We start from the raw sequence: 18,132 nt of genomic DNA on the forward strand, positions 1-18,132 counted from the left end.
GGTGACTGTCAAAATTCCCCACTGTAATAATAAATACAACAAGATATTCCCTCCTGCTTCATAACTGTTGTGTGGCCAAGCTAGCACTGATATTTACTGGCAATTACATCTTGTCTGCTTCACAGGAATCTTCCACTCCGTGGTGACCAACACAAGTCTTTATAGACTCATCTGATCATTCACCTAAATTAAGTGCACACTTAAAACCATGGAGCTTGCTGAGTTTCTCCTGCTGGGCAGTTTTCCTGTACAGCTTGAGAATAGGCAAACAAGATTTGCATTGACTGAGAACTGGATTTCTGTCACCTGCTCAAGGTAAATTAATTCGGGTGACAATATTTAATTATTATTTTAAAATATACCTTCATCTGGAAAAATGTGGGTGGCATGCAGTATTCTGAGCATTGATGCTAACTTTCTTCTTGGGCTGATTTCAAGGCTATCATTAAAAATAAATGCTGCTGCCGGTTAATTTGACCATGTCAATAAATAAAAATGTCCATAACACGTGTATGAGGCTAATTAGGATTTTATAGCTGTGTTGTTCTGGTTGATAGCTGTGCTGTTGGCTTGCTGGGTCTTTATGTTTCAGTGATGTACACCTCATTGATGCATAACATGTAACACCTGTTGATGCAGTAAATGTTTTAGTCCTGGCAATTGGCCCTCACATAATTTCTGGTATGAGAGCTCTGTGTAGCAGACTCAGGTCTCATAATTAGGCTACATCAGTTTAGAAGAGCTTTTCCTAAAGGAAACCTGAAAGCTCCTGTAATCCTGGTGCAGCTCCCTAAAGCTTGTGAAAAGGGACAGCATGATTCCCTGTCACAGAGGGACAAGTTTATTGCTGTGGGCTGGTTTGGTCCTTGCCTGTGAGGCAGAGCCACTCCTGTGACAGGATACTGAAGGCTCCAGGCACAGCTGCTCTTCCTCCCTCTGCATGTCCAGGCAAACACGCAGCACCAGTGATGCTGCAGCCTCCTCAGCTTTAGGTGCCATATAGAAACATAGGCATGCTGAAATAAAATCAGTGCTCACTGCCCCGAGTGCCTGCTCTTCACTCCTTTTCAGCATTAGGCCTGCCTGAGAACTGCATCTCTATAATAAAGAACCATGACATAACTTTCTTGTAGGTGGAGTTACCTGCAAAGTCCAATTAGTTTCAGACTTTGCTTTGAAATGTAAAAGATTTTACCTGTCTTACCTTTGTTTACTTGAACTACTTTAACTAGATCTGCTCGAACTGTTGTTAAAATTTATTTGGTTTGAAATATTTATTTATTGTTTTTAAAACCCCATTATTGTCTTGGTTTTAAGGGGCTTTTGTGACTGCGGATTGCACAAGCCCATTTGATGCCTTGCTTAACTAGAAATGCTGTCTTTTGCCTGGAGTGCTGCCTCCCAGGTTCAGCTCCACAGCAATTCCTCTGTGGTTTGAGAGTCACCCTGTGCTAATGAAGGGGGCAGAAACACCTCCCAGCACAGCAAAGGGCAACAAGGGTTTCAGAGCAGTTGCAGCCATACACCCCGGAATTTTGGCTTTGTGGAAGTTCTTCATGAGTGAACAGGTTCCTTTGGTTCCTACACAGGAACATTAGAAATATATCCTAAAAATTCTATTATTATATATTTAAAAACTATTAATCATAGCTGTAAAATAAGGGGTAATTAACAGGACAACAGTGTTACCCATCAGAAAGAAAAAAGCAGGTGAGCAACCCAGCTTGATATCAAATTCTATAAACGAACACAATACATAGTTCCAGCAGTTTATTATCCCTGCCTCAATCTTGTCACTCTGCAACATTTTGAAACTTCATTTTTCAGAAAAAGCATTGCTGCTAAATGAAAATAAAGCTGCTGCAGAAGGCTCTACAACTATATCCAGCACAGGAAAATCATGGAACTGTTGGAGGAGGTCCCGAGGAGGGTTATGAAAATTTTCACAGGGCTGGAGCACCTCTGCTGTGCAAACAGCCTGAGAGAGTTGGGGTTCAGCCTGGAGAAGAGAAGGCTCTGGGGAGACCTTATAGCACCTTCCAGGACCTAAAGGGGGCTACAAGAGAACTGGGGACAAACTTTCTAAAGAGACAGGTAGTGATAGGTCAAGGGGTAGAGGTTTTAAAGTAAAAGAGCTTCAGATTAGATAGAAGGAAGGCTTTTTTTACAACAAGAGTGGTGAAACACTGGAACAGGTTGCCTGGAGAGGTGGTGGTTGTCCCATCCTTTGAAACATTCAAGATCCCATTGGATGGAGCTCTGATTAACCGCATCTGGTTGAAGATGTCTCTGCTTATTGCAGGGCTGTTGGATCAAATGACCTTCAAAGGCCCTTTCTGACCCAGAGCATTCCATGATTCTGTGATATTTCTAATGGTAGAGATGTGTGAGAAAGCAATGACTAAAGCTGACAAGTGGGAGAAAGACTCGAATAATTGATTTCAATTAAAGGTAGGTGTATTCAGATTTTTCTTCTTTGCTTTTTGGCAAAAGTTCTCTCATAAAGGAAAGACAATGCCTTTGACTGCAAAACAGCTTGAAGTGAAAAAATGGGGATCTAGTTTTAAAAACAGCTGATGAAATGGTGGAAAGTGTACTCCTGGGCAAATTTATTGATCTGTATTTGCTGTGGGTCACCCAGAACCTGCCATAGGAACTTGCCATTGGCCATGGGGGCAGTTTCTTGGTAGGACTCTTTTCCTGCCAGATCCACCTCTCCTCTTAAAATGGGGTGTCCTCTCATCTACATACTTATCTGCACTGGTTATGCAGAGTCAGTTTGTACTTGCCTGTGATTTACTTATTACCAAGTATTAACGACTCAGATTCAGAGATAGTTGTGTTGATTGTCCAATTGGCACCTGATATGCCTGCAATGATCCAAACCTAGTACCTGGGTTTATGGTTCAGAATATAAACCTTATAATCCTCACTTTGCAAACTGACTTGGTGAGAAGAATTGCTTGGATTGAATGGGTCAGGGTTATTCAGGAGCCCATCTTGGCAAACTTGAGGCCACCAATGTCATTTGCCAAAGCAAATCAGTAAAATTTTGATTTTTGAGACATGGAAGATAATGGTTTCCAGATTATTTAAATAACCTCCTTAAAAAAGTCTCTTTCCCAGGCTAGGAAGACAAAAGCAGAAAACTGGAATAGTGAAAGTTAAAAGCAAAACAGCTTGGATTTTTTAACCAAGAAATTTGTAGAAATTTGTAAAAATTTGTAAAATAAATTTACACTTTATAAAAATACAAGATTTCTTAAAAAAACATTTTGTTTGACAGGCCATTTTGATTTGATTATTGTTTTTATCTTTCAATGGCAAGTTATTTACTGTTTACTTTTCTCCCCATTGTGTGGCCCCAGGCCCTACTAAATGTGTTCTATTCAAACCCTGCTCTGAAGACAGAAATATTAATTTCCACATGGGCTTTTCTATAGAACTCATCACTATGGTAACTGAATGTTTCATAAACATTAATGAACTTATTTTCACTGCGCTGCAGTGAGGCATTGGGTGGTAGTATTATCCCCATTTCATGATGAAGAACTGAGGCAGAAAGAGATTAAGTACAAAAGTATTCACTAATTTTAAGTTGCCCATCTGAGATGCATGGTCTGATTTTTCAGAGGACTTGGTTTGTTATCTGTTCAAAGCACAGCTCCCATTGCCTCTGGTTGCAGCTGTGAGTTCAAATTTCTTTGTGCTTTCTGTACTCGGATAGAGACTTTCATCTTGAGCATACATGGCCTTTTTAATTTCTTTTCCTCAACATAATCAGAAGGAATTGAAACTTACTAGGTCCTGGCCACATATTTTTTTCTACATGTTAACTGAAATGACAATGGTTTGCATAATTTTAATCCAAACACCAATTCATAGCTTTAGTGTTACTACTAAAATAATTTATAGGATAGTAACTTAACTTCCCAAAGATTAGGAAAGCATCTGCTCTGGTAGTGTTCAATTTTTGTTTTCATGAAAGAGCAAAACTCCTGGGAGGCCCTTTTTTGAGAATACCCTGGGGGCTACTGATGTAGCTACAAACAGTTAAATTGGAATCTTGGATTTTTAATCAGAGTCACTAATTAAAAAAAAAATATAATCCTACCCTCCTTGAAAACCAAGATATCAAACAAACTAAATGTGTTAGCTACATTGCTATATGGGGTTTTTCCAGCAGGTGAATCAAGTATCTTGTTTCAAACACACCTGGACTTTGCTGAAGTTTAGATTTGATGTGATTGACCCACAGACATATCCCAGCATAGAAGGGAATCTATAAAAACTGTTTTCTGTCTTCTGTCTTTAGGCAGGAGGGCTTTATAGTGGCTTGGGATATCTTGAAGTGCCACCCCTTAATTTTCATCAGAATATGACATAGGATTTATGGATCCCCTCATAATTTTGCAGGTTCCTCTTCCATTCTTTCCTTTGACCTACAAGTTGCAAAAGTTCATAAATGCAGAGTCTACTTTCAGGTCTTTCCCGAGATATTGCATCCTTGAGCAAATTTTTGTAGATGTTTTTCTGAAGCATTGATTCAGAAAGCAAGCACTGACCCCCTCTTAACCACAGAGGTGCAAACAGGCTGCTGCAATATCGTGTTGTTGAATTTTCCTTCCAGTGCCGAATGAAAGAGAGCTTGCCCTTTTCCTCATATCTCTCCCTGATCGAGAGATGAGTGAGCTGGTAGCTACAATATCCAACAGCTTCACGAAGTTGAGAATGTGATGTCTGCGTAATAATGCTCAATTTTGCACACTTCAAATCCATTAGTAGCAATTACCTTACCTGAGGTGTTTTGAGTTAGTTTTAGTACAGCATTCTTGCAGTTGGTAGATAATGAACATAATAATGTATACAGCATTTTCAAGTCTCTGTTTTTAGCTACAATAATGCCATTAGGATTCTATTTAGCAAATGTGTGCTTCACACTAAAAGTTAAGACTTTTTCTGCTCGTGTTTTCCCTGCCATGATTTCGATTGCATCTCAGTTCCTATTCTGTGCAGTGCTGGCTTGCCTGAAAGAGCAGGAAAGTGTTTTATCCACTGCACCTGTGCAAAGACAGTGAGGCCTGGGGTGTTGAGAACAAAACAAGGATGAAGCAGAGCAGGGCATTGCCTGAGCCCTGGTGCAGCCTTCCAAGCACCCCTGGACAAGCTGTGTGCCTGCACTCTCCTGTGTCCTGCTTTCACAAGGGGTGAGGATGCTGACACCCTTGCAGCACAGCACAGCAACCATCCTGCTTGCCCCAGGAAAGGCTGTGACACTGCTGAAGCTGCTGGTGGACTCCATGGTGCTGGAGATGCAGGTGGGCTGCATGGTTCTGAGAGAGGCAGGTGTTGCAGCACATTTCATTCACTAAGAGATGCCAGCTCAGACATCTTTGTTGGGGGTCCTTGGGCACTGCAGATGTGCTGTGGCTCTCCTTCCCCACTGAGCTTTTTTCTCCTCTCCAGAAAAAGAATGTGTAGTCCATATGAGTAGTTACAGCTGAGAAGAACTTAGCTTGGACCTGGGTGATAATAAGTAGTGGATGGTGAAGCAAGGATGGCTGCGGCAAATGTTGTCCCATTCCTGCTTGTTTTCACAAGCCAGTGATGTCAGACAGCTCTGGTGTCAGTGGGATAACCCTGCCCTTGCTCTAGGCTGAGGTCTACCCCAGTACTCCTCCCTCTTCCTCCCTTGCCCTTGTAGCGAGGTAATTATGAAAGCTTTGAAGTGGGAGAACCAGTACTCCACCAAGTTTTCCTTTTCTCTACTCACTGAAGGGAAAAATTAGGAATCTAGTTTTGGGCTATCATTTAAACCAAGTGTTGCTGCTAAGCTAACACAGAGTTTTCTAAGAAATAAGATTTCTTTGATTGTATCTTTGAAAAGAATTCCTTACTATAGTATGAAAAAGGGATGAGGAGATATAATTGATGCCTCCTCTGTAGATGTCACTGCTAAGGTCTCTGGCACAGATAATATCAGCACCTCAAAAGTAGTTTTCAAAATGTTACAGTACTCCTTTCATATTACATTGACCAAACTCAAGAAGCAAGGAGTATTTGGTCAGCCACACAAAATGTTTTGGGAAAGCAACTTGTATTTGTTGTTGATGTGTTTAGAAATGGACAGAGCAAGAGCTGAGAGAGCCTTCTCTGTCTTATGCTGGAACATGTGAACCTTTGTCAAACACACAATTTCTCTCCAGTTCTTTTGCTCTTACTTAGATGATATTTTTCAAAAGCAAACTGATTCTTCTGGCCCTGAATTGATCTTTCTCACCTTTTAGTTCCTCTGGCACACCGACCATGTTCTCGTCCCATGCCAGCTGCTGCCCTGTGAGCACACCTTCACTACATGGGTATCATCCAGTACTTGATGGAGAGTGGTGGTGAGCTGTTCTAGTAATGCTCAGCAAGGAAAACTAAGCTGAATTTTAGCACCCCAGGGACAAGGACAAAATGATGGAAAAGCACTCTCTGCATAAAGATAACAAAGTGCTGCTGGCTGTGGGGTAGGAGGGTTGAAGGGGAGCAGAGCCTGTGCCCCCTCCTCTCTTGCTGCCCCTTCTCCTTGCCTGCACCACCTCCTGCCCCCTTCAGCTGCGAGAGTGACTGTCACCTCCATCCGTCTGCTGCCCCGGATGTCTGCTTGCCTGACAGCAGAGCCCCAAAGCTGACCCCATGGGCAGCCTGTGCACTGGAGGGGAGCTGGGGGAGGCAGATATCACCTCGCAGTCACAATGTGCCCAGGCTGCTCCGGGGGCAGCGCAGCAAAGCGCTGGCCCTGATCTTCTTGCATTGCCATCACCTACCCTGAAATTAGTAACAGCACGTCCAAGGTTAGTGGCAAATTCAGATACCCAAGCTGCACAGGGGGAGGGTGAATAAAGGACAGTGCTTGTGTACAGTATAAGCGGTTGCCTTAGACAATGCGTGACCTCTGAATTAAAAGACCAGGATTAGCAAAGAGCTTTTTTGCATTATTGGGCCCATTTACAAAAAGCTTTAGCCCTAATTGTATGGTACCACAGAGCTTTAACTTGAGCACATATTGGTTTTGTAACCTGATCCCCACATAAATCATAGTTGGTGAGAGCAGAACAATTAGTGCCTTAATCTACTGGAACTACACAGTATCTTTAAATCTGAATTTTCCTGATCATTATGGGTATTACAAGAGTCAATTAATTTATATTTCACACAAAATGTAATTAAATCCCACGATAACCTGACTGTGAAATGAAGAGGGGGGGAGTGAGGAGAAGGGTGGGAAAATCCTTTCCTTATGGAGTTTCCATCAGACACCGCAGCATGCTATCAACAGAGGCAAACTGCCTCCTCTTCAGTGCAGAAGTTTTGGGGTGAGGGGTGCTGTTTCCCAATTTTGTACAGAGCGGTCGTGTGGTCACAAGAAGCGTTTGCTGCCATGTGCTTCCAGCCCAGCCTGCAAGAAAAGTGATCCGTGGTTGCTAGCCCATTTAAGTGCTCAGGAAAGGGGAAGGCCTTGATGTTCCAAAGAGCCTGATGCCTGTAGTTGGTCACCTAAGGGAATCCACTTATGACTCTATTACCCAGTAAATTAGCAGAGTGGTTCAGTCAGGTATATTTATCATGAAGAGAACTGAAGATAATTAATACACTGCATTGAATGCAAATTGCACCCACAGCACTTATCTCATTTTCAATTAGCACAAATGTTACAGCACTGCAGGCTTGTTATGGTTTTACCATGGGCTGGGTAATTAATTTCTGTGAGCTACATATCAGACACCTGATAATGCCGTTTATTAATAAATGTCACCCCAGGTATCTGTTAGGAGAGGTAAATAAATTAAATGTTCAGTTGTCTGCCCTGTGCAAATCTATTCTTACACCTCATTGCATCTTTTCACTTGTTTGTTTATCAAGGAGAATGACTGCCGAGATTACAATGGCAAACAAAGGAATATGAGGAGCAGTAATCCGTACCCCAAAGCCGTGTTTCTCTCACTGCTGCTGATGGCAGGAGCCGTGTCACTGTCTCTTTTCTGCCTGGGGTCACAGCTGTGGGTCACTGAGGTGACCTCCCTTCAGGGCTGCCCAGGACCCCTGAGAGCAGAAAAGCTGAAGTGCCCTGCAAATCCTCCCTTCCAAGGAATTTGCCAACCTCTTATTGGCATATATTTCTGTCTGTAGCTCTGCCCCCTGCCCTGGAGCCAACATCTGCACAGCTGCCTGTGGCAATTGTGCTCATCAGCTCCTGAGCAGATTCAGGCTTGTGTTTTTCCATTTCCTTCCAAAACTTCAGAAAAGGAGGATGGGGTTGGGTGAACCTGTTGACTTGTCCCCACCCCAGCGGGGCCATGGCCCCTGCTGGAAATGAGGGCCCCTCCAGCTGCCTCAGAGCCAGGGGTGGCAGGGCATGGACTATGCCCTGCCTGGATTTTTGGAGATCTCTCCTCAGGAAAAAGATAGTAATGATTAGATTATAAGATTATAAACTAATTATTATATAGATTATAATCTAATAATCTATATAATAGATTATAAAGAGAATGAAACAGCCATGTGCTCTTTGATCTGTTCCAGGTTTTGGGAGAAGAGTGGAGCAAGTGGTGGGATTCTGACGGCACAACAGTGGATAAAGCTGGGTAAGACCCTTACACAGGGATATGGGAAGGTTAGGAAGCACCATCTCCCCCAGATCCTGAGATGGCTTCTTCTGAATGAAGAAGGAGGAAAACCTTCTGGCCAACTCCTGTCTTCCAAAGTTTCAGCACAGGTCTCATCACCTTTGAGAGGAAAGGTCCCTTGGTCTTTTCTTTTTTTTTTTTTTTCCCTGTCATTTGATTTTGAGCCTGGGGAAGCCACACTAACAAGAATAGTTGAAAATGCTCCAGTTAATATGAACTTTGGTGATTCTTTTCTCCAAGGACGACCACAAGCAGGTAGTTGCAGTGACTTTAAGCAAGCTTTGGATAATCTCTTTTAGATTATGTTAGCCTGGTTAAATTAGCACAACCTCCACTGTGCAAGTGAAATTGAGTTGACAGAGAGATGTTTTATGGTTGTGTTTCTTACTTACAACACAAGTAGATTTGTACTGTGTAAATACTCTGTTCTGGTGTACAATTAGGAATTGTACTAGTTTGAATACACTGGCAAAATAAATATGTCTAACTGACCATTACATTGGTAGAAATCTCAGTATGGAACAAGTGTCAATCTTTCTTGAAGGTAATGAGTATTTACAGCCAAAAAATGTAGGTGCAATAAAACACTCAGTTTCCCAGATATAAACATACTCAGGAAGAGCCAAATTATGAGTGACTTGTAAGTTAGCTGGGGGCAGAAGCCTATGGGGAAGAACAAGGGACTGTTGCCACAATGATTTACTCAGTGTGAATTTCAGTGAAAAGTGCTTCTAAGCAGTGCTTTCATCCTTTATGCAGGTCTTCATTATATTTACAAGTTTTTGCACTGTAAATAATTTCCACGTGCTTCCTGGTAGCACGACTGCCATCTTACCATCATCTGCTGTGATTTTTTCAGATTTCAGGACTCAGAGATAGCTCAGTATTTGAAGATGGGATTTACAATAATGCTTTAAAAATACTGCCGCACTTGAAAAATCAATTTTAAAATGTCTTATTTGGATTAAAGTTCAGAGAAGAGCACATGATTTTAAAGGACAAATAACCTGCCAACATCCTTTAAAACCATGTTTAATATGCTGAGAAGAATGTATAAACTCTCAGTTGAAACAATTATAATATCCATCCTAAGGAACTGGCAAGGCACAGAATTAATGCAAACTCCTTGTTTGAACTGGAACAATATTTCCAATAAAAATAGAAATGGTGAATACACTGTGAGCGAGCCAGATCTGGCTTTTTTCCAGTCAGATCCAAGTTAACTCCCAGGCACAACAGGTCCAACAAGGACTCCTGACCCGAGTGTGTGCCCTGCACGCTGGTCCCTCCCGAGTGGCCACCTTCACCTGGGAGGGTTAGCACAGCTAACCAGGGTCATGTCAAGCCAGCTGTACCATGCCCACCAAGCTTTGGCTTTGGGACTGCTACTACCTGCAGAGAGAGAGTATCTCGTGGGGAACAGGCATTGTGGAAAAGATTTTTCTGATCGGATTCTGGTGGAATCAAGCAGCACAACAAGGAGACTTTTACGGGGAGAGAGGCCTATGGAAATGTTGGTGGCTGAGGTCAGTAGTATTGGTGGGGAATGAGCTCATGTGGGTTATGCTCATAACTTCCAGCTCCCTACACCATACAGTGAGCCTTGTACCCCTTCATCAGTCGCTCACTGATTCCCTCTCCCACCTTCCTGTCAAGGGAGAAGTGGGTATAATGGAGAATCTTGTTTCTGTGTTTCTGGTGTTTTTATGCAAGTCAAATATGCCATATGAAGGAGGAGAACTTTGGTGAAGGCTTGCATTCCCTGAAGGTGTTCAATCTACAAGCTGAGGGCTCTGGACAGATGTATGTGATTCTTTCTGCATAGAGCTCATAAGGTTGGTGGAGTGAATCTGTCAAATGTTTCCTTTGCTGCAGCTTCATGCAGTGTTAGATGTGACGAGGATGATAAGAATGAAGACCATGAACTCGATTAGGAATTCCACAGGAAGCTGATGCCAGGCCCAATGCCAGGTTTGATATGCCTTTGTCACTGAAGAGATGCATTGCAGCAGTAAATGAACTTTTCTAAGCATGAATGCTGTGTGTTTGCATATTTTAAATTACTATAGTCCAGCTGAGAAGTGACATAGCCATGAATAACAGAGACAAGGTCATCACCTGCCAGGGTGGCACAGAGCCTCCTAACCAATGGAAAATAAGTGTTTCTTGCAGAGATTGCCATGGGAAAACTTAGCATCAGTAGCAAATCCAAGAGCACACCTAAATTATGAAACCAACACACCACTTGGGGAAATACACCATCCAGCCAGGTATAGTGCACTCAAGTGACAGGCTTTCCTGTCTCCTTGGATTCAACCAGCTGTTTTTCTTTCACTGCCATGTTGGTGGTAGCAGTGTGTGTATATACAGAGAAATTTAGGTACAGCTGTATTTCACCTGCCCCTTTCTGGCAATTCAGTCCATGCTGTATCACTCAGCATCTTTGTGCAGAAACGGGGAGGCAAAACAAAGAATACAGATCAGGAGTCCGCAGGAGAGAGGAGTGTAGTGAGGGAGATAACACTTATTCACAAGTCAAGATGTGTGTTCCAGCAGGAATGATTCAAAATAATTTTAGTACATTACCCTGGACTTCTGCCACCCATCAGGCAAGACAGCAATATCTCATGGTTAATGCTGAAGTCAAGGAGGATGAGGATGGATGCCTGCCCTCTATCCACTGACAGGAGGGTGTCATCCATCAATGCCACTTGAACAGCTCCAGTTCCATGTCCTGGCTTCAATCCAGACTGTGACAGTTCTGAAAGATTCACCTTTAGCAGGTTTAGTTCAAGCTGCCCTTTGGCTAGAAATCATGGGAAATTTCCTGATTGGGAACCCTCTTGGATATTGGTTAAGAAGAACTCATGTCCACAGGATAGATTTTCTCAAGGCTAGGTGACAGTCGATTCCCAGCATGTTGGTAAGCCCCCAGTTGGTGTTCCCCATCTTCCCTCTTTCAAGACTTTGACCTTCTGGGTTGGGATCTGGAACAATCTTGGGCAGATGGCAGCATGAGGAAGCCAGACAACATTGCCGGGTTAAATCCAGGACAAGAATGAGTCCTGAGGTGTAGTTGCTGCAGCTAAAAGCCCTGTTATGTCAACACACTGGTAAACAGTTCTTCCTCTGATCAAAGGGCTGAGAGCACTTTCCAGGATTTTAAAATGAAGGCAGCTTTGGCCATATGTAAAAGAATGCCCACTTGTCCACTGCATTTTGCCCCAGCTTGCAGCACACTGAGCTGCTCCAGCTCTGCTTGGTTGCTGTGGAGGCCGGCTGAGCCCAGAGCTGCCGTGCAGATCAGTGTGTGCTGAAGCACCTCAGGAAGAGAATTACGGAAAAGAGAAAGTCTATTAACTGTATCATTTGAGCTCCCTGTGGTTATTTGTGTCTATGTATAAGATTTCTTTTGGCTCCTTGGCTCCTTCTGGCTGTTGGTTCTGTAACAGAGGTCCATGGGGGTGGTTGCTGTGTACCATCAGGCTGGGACCAAATGCACTTGGCACTGAACAAAAATAAACACCAAGAGCTTGAATATGCAACAACTTTTTCCTTCCTACCTTTGGGATCAATGTCAAAACCTTTAAGTCTTTATGTCTGAGTAGTTTTTCTGCAGCTACGTGTTAATTGTGTGTTCCTATTCTCACAAATGCGGATTTACATTTACCTGTGTTTCAAGATGATTAGTGGGTACCAAGCAACTGATTACACTTGCAGCCAATCCTGTGCCATTAACAGTGAAAAACGGCAGGCACTGTTGTTTCAAATCTCATTTGTTTTGGCAAGGATATGATGGTAAAAAATAACAGCTAAATCAATTGCTTGAATATACAGGGTTTTTCACCTTCAAGCATCTTTATCAGCACAGCTTTGATTAATATCTGTACACTGATTGGCATTTTCCTATTGCCATTAGAGAAAATGTAATGGGTTGTTCACTATTTTTCTCCAAGAGGTGGATTTTGGAAATTAAAATAAAAACTAAATGTTTAGGTTAGAGGAAGTCAGTCAATGTTGATGATCCTCATATTTGACCCAGAATCTGAAGAATTATTTGAAAAGATCTGTGAGCTATTTAGTTTTCTAAATTACAATACTATATTTATTTTTAGTTAACAAACAAAAATTCCAGCAAAGTATTGTTTGCCCTATTACAAACAGGTCAGAGCTCACAATAAGCACACATGTAATGAAGGTAAACTAATATTAGCCAGCAGAGGAGAGGGTCAGATGTTTAATCTGAAACTGATTTCTTGGTTAAAACATGCTGTTTTCTGTCAAACAAAGAGAGTAATGAATTTTTGCTGCTTGTAGGGAATTGTTTCAATTTGGGGAAAAAAGTATAAAAAATGGCCAAAAAACCTGTTTCATTTCAGCACTTCTAAATATTCCAATATGTTCTACAATGAAATACTTTGATTTCACAACTACAGATGTTATTTAATTTTCAAAATTACTACCAGTTTATTAAAAAAATTAAAATTAAAGAGATTAAATATGAATTAAACTATTTTGAGTAAATATATATTTTTTTTGCTGGAATGCTATCATTTGTTTGTTTTTTTTTTAAACAAAGGAAAACTTCTGGAAACTTATTTTGGGTCAAAGCAACTAATGATTACATGTTATCTTTTGTTTTGGCTTTAATTAGATTTGGCTGCTTATAGTTCCTTGAACAAAGCTTGAAGAAAGAAATGTCAATTTCACGTTTCCCTGTTCCCAGAAAAGATAAGATGTTCTGACTCTTGGAACCAGGTAGGAGGGTCAATGGAATGGTCAATGGGACTTCACTTTCTCTGGGCTCAGGAGCTTTGGCATTTAAGCTGGCTACCACGAAAGCCAGTGGAAAAATATGTTTGCAGGATCTGTCCTGTTGTAGCCAATCCTGGGAATAGAAAGTCTGCAGGCTGAGGTACTTCCCTGGGCTTGTTGCTAATGAATCTGTGGTATAAGAAAATTACCTTGACCCTGTAGTGTGTGCACTTCTTTCTTATTGTCAATGCTTTGAAGGTCCTTGCAATCCTGCTCTGTGCTGTAGATATCACACTTCACCACCTAAGGAGCTTTTTTGGTAATCTTTGCTCTAACAAGGAAGCAAAGGTTGTCGTGAGTGAAGACAAGGGTGGGGGTGGGGAGCTTTTCAATCAGCAAGTGATCTGAAAATAAAGAAAGGTTACCTGTTTGTTTGTCAACAGAATGAAGTAAATAAGAGTTAAAAAAATCGGAGACACCAGTCAAAGGCAATCAAATATGTATTTAATTAAAGCAAACATAAAAATTAAAGTTACATGTTGAATCAATAAACAGCACTTTTTTCTACATGCATTTTGAACAAGACAGATCAGAATCTTGCATGATGAAGACATAATGTGTCATAATAATTAGGAACACAGACAAAAGAACAGCTAATCAACATGCAAATTTATGCAGTTCTGGCGATTCAGATGAGGCAGATTTCTACCTCTTTTTTTGCTTGATTCATCTTCATTGCTAATCATCTGAAGGCTGCCAAATGTTCACTGACACTAATGTATTATAGGTCAAGAGAGGCAGGTCTTCACCTATTACCCCCACAAACAATATGCTTTCCTTCCCTGTTTCCTCTTCAGGATTTTCAGCAATTACTGCCAGATGCAATCAGACTCCTTGAATAGGAGCAACTGGGGCTTGTTTGTGGCTTGGATTCATTAGAATCAGGAGGATGAAGAAAGGAATAAATTACTTAATTGCACAAAAAAGTTGCAGCCAAAGTGATGGTGAGAGAAGCTGATTGTGTAGTTGCGTATTAGGCCACTCTTGGAATGGAGGATCTTAGAATAGCTGGTAGTTTGGCCTTCCTGATTCAGACAGATTTGGGTGTCCTCCAAAACAGATGGCTCCACACACCATCTATTCTTCTCTTTGTCAGGTTTTACCATTTATTTGATCTTGTTCATCTATGATGCTAGTTGTATTAGATGTAACACAAATATGCATTCAGATCATATCCATTTAGTCTTGCATCCCAACTTTTATTCTTTTAGCCTTGTTTGATGAGATGATCAAGTTGAACAAAGCCCTTGTTGTCCTGTTCCCGCACAACATCCATACATAAAACACCAAAACACGTGACTAAAGCCTTGCACAGACAAATAATCCTACTGTGTCACAGGTTTTAAAGGTCTATTTCTCCCTGTTTTACCAAGCAGCTCCCTGCTCTGACAAATGGTAACCAGACACAACAAATAGTTAATTTTTATTTGATCCCATAGAAACAAACATTTGCATATGCCCAAGCAAAACTGCCCCCCTCCCATCCTTATGCTGAGACCCCTGTTCAGATATTCTCTTCAGGTTCCAGGCCATGTGTTATGCTTGTGGGTGGTCTTAAGATCTTAAAGAAAAGCTTTGCTCTGTGAAGTCACGCAGCACTGTATGTAATTAAGAGGCTTTTTTCCTGTTTTTTTTTTTTTCCCCTAACCCCCTCTATGTTTCCTGATTTCATTGTTGTTGCGAATGATCATCCCTTTGTGGAAGAGTTGCCTTTCAGGTAATGGTTAACATTAACTTTGTAAAAATGAGATGTGTGCTTAGGGATTCACTTCCCAGTGTCCTGCTGAGCACGGTGCTGTGCCGCAGTGCTGCTCACTTGCAGGGGCTGGAGTGGGGTCACTCATTCTCCTGATGGCTGGGTCCAAAGTGTGTGCTGCTCTCTGTGCATCTATAGGGCAGCCTTGGCAGCTGCTATTGGTCTTTCATCTGGGGCAGTTGGGGATCTTGTTTGCCTGATAATTGTGGGGATCTGCGGTCAGAGAGGGGCAGCTCTTTATATAATGTGACGTGGTCCTGGATTACAATGAACATTCAGGGTCTGTAGTCATTTATCTTTTGGCCCAACATCTGCTGCAGCCTGACAGATGCCCAGGAATGATACTTTATTCTGCAAACCTGTTTATGTCTTGAGTGCACAGCACAGGATTTTTGGGTACCTTTGAAGCCAAAATTGGAGATTGTGAAAGTCTTTAGCATTTTTTGAAGTAAAGCGAGACACCCAAGGCAATGGCAGTGTAGTTGCAATGCTGAAGGGAGAGCTCGAGCTCACAGTTTCCAAGGAGATAAACTGGAGACACACCTCTTGCCAAGGTGGGCATCTAACAACTGTTTACATTGACCCTGGGGGCGGGGGGGGGGCAGCTATTCCAAAGAACCTATCTCCTGTAGTCTTTTTAGAGGCCATGTGTTGATTCAGGTTCATGGAGGTGGTGTGCCCTTTGATGGCAACTTTTGGGACAGAAGCCGATGGAATTTTTAGGCCAGAACCTCTGTTGCACAGCTCCCAGTGTCCATCTTGTCCTCCTTGTCCTCCCTCAGTCCCTCCACAGTGCCCATGGCCCACTGTGGCTTTGGTCCCAAGGTTTCTCCATTCCTTCCCCTGTGCTAGAGGGGAAGGAGAATCATTCCCCTGGGGAGAAGCGAGGCCCAACTGATGGCCCCCCTTACCCTGGGCAGGACAAATCCTGTGCCAGGATAATTTCCTCTTCCTGTCAGTGAAGGCACAGGGTTAGTTATGCTTGAAAAGCAAAAGTAATGCTCTGTTCCATGTACTGCTTTCATTCCCAAGAGCAAGTGTGGTTTTTATTTGGGGTGTTTCATACGACACTGGTGAACACATTTTATTGCAAGTCTTGGAGGCTTAATTTTACTGCTGTGTCACTAGGGGGAGATTTTTGAAGACACAAATGTATTTAAGTGCTTACTCTCTTTTGAAAGTCAACAGGAGTTACACACCTAAATGGCCTTTCTGTGTGAGGGAAATACTGTGAAATGGGTAGAGCCCACATATCTGTTGCAAGTGATAAAGAAAGCCAATGGGTGAGGCCACACTGAACTGTTTTTCTGTGAATTTTTCTGGTCTTTTTTGTTTTTTAAATTGCCTTCATGCCCTTCATTTCTCACAGGCTGGGAATTGGTTTGTTACAAAGCATTGAGATACCTCATCTCCTCAGTCCAAATCCTCCTTCTAGATAGTTTTGAGATAAGAAGACTGAGAAAATCCACACAAGGAACTTGTCTTTGTACAGATGATACCTAACTGTTTTTCTGTCTAAAGTTATAGAGATTCAAGAGCTGATGATGCCTTACAAAGGCTCTCTCTATCCGAGGGTCCCCACAGAAGGGCGGGGGGAGATTTGCTTTGACAGCCTTTAAAGTCTGTGTAATCTCTTGCAGAATGGCCTCTGCTTTCACAGCTCCTCATGTTGCACCATGTCCTGATTTCTACACTTGTGTTTGTCAACGAAACATTGCCTGAGCTTGGGTGAACAGTGCTCAGTCTGAGAGCTGCTCACTTTGGGTACTTACCACTTTTTATTCTGTGAAACTATCCTAATGCACAAAATATTATTGATAGCATCTGAGTGAGTGACTAAAATGTTCTGGATAGAAACATGAGGGAAGATGAAGGATGCAAATGAATACTCCCATGTGCCTGGAAGGAAAGAAGCACTGGCAAAGCTCTGGGCAAAAAAAAAAAAAAAAAAAAAAAAAAAAAAAAAAAAAAAAAAGGCTGTTTGTGCCAATACTGGTGAAAAGGGTATGGACACAGCCAGAGGCAAAAGGCCTCTGCAATGTGCATGTTGTAAAAGGTGCTTTAACTAGGTGTAAACACCTATGCTGGGCACCTGTGGCCATCTGCACTTGCTGTTAGCAATACTCTTTAAATGCTACTCTTTCCTATCATGAGCATGTCTATGGGCAGACCACCATCCTTCATATGTGTGCAAAATGGAGGTTAAAAAGGTTGCTGTCCTGTTGTGTCAGGAGTGGCAGACGTCACCTGGCTGGTCTCTGAAGGCTCTTGAGGAACTTCTGCTGATTGGTGAACTCATTCGTTCTGACAGTCTATTAGCTCCTTTGTTTTGACATATTTTCACTCTCCTCTTAATGTTTCCTGTTTTCATGAATCTTGCCCTTCTGCTGCATTTTCCTGTGTGTGTTTTTTTTTCTCCCAGATGTTGTATGGCTGGCTATTTCAGTAACTCTTTGTGTACTACAGAACTGAGAAAAAAAAAAGGCAAGTGGAAAAACCCCACATTGGAATGATAGCGTATTTTCCATGCGTGTGTCACACGCTGGCTGAAACATGTTCAACTGATATGTTAAACATCTCTCTAAAATACTGTTATACAAAGGGCTTAATTATTGTATCTATTCAGGGTATGAGCTGGCATCTGCTATTTCGAAAAGTAAAAGGCTCTTTTAAATAGTAGTCATTTGCTGGCAATGATGAATTTAATATTTTTTCAGTGCTTGAACCTGTTTAGGCACAAGTTTGTTTGATACAGGTAGTTTAGGACTACAGACTTCTATGGAAAAACATGATATATTTATTAAATAGCCAAAATACAGAGACATAGGGCAGGATATTTGAAGATGCACACAGCAGCTCTTATTCTAACTTCTGAAAGTCAGGTTATCT

This window comes from Cinclus cinclus, chromosome 3 (genome assembly GCF_963662255.1).
Source record: "Cinclus cinclus chromosome 3, bCinCin1.1, whole genome shotgun sequence".
In the NCBI taxonomy this organism is placed as follows: Eukaryota; Metazoa; Chordata; class Aves; order Passeriformes; family Cinclidae; genus Cinclus; species Cinclus cinclus.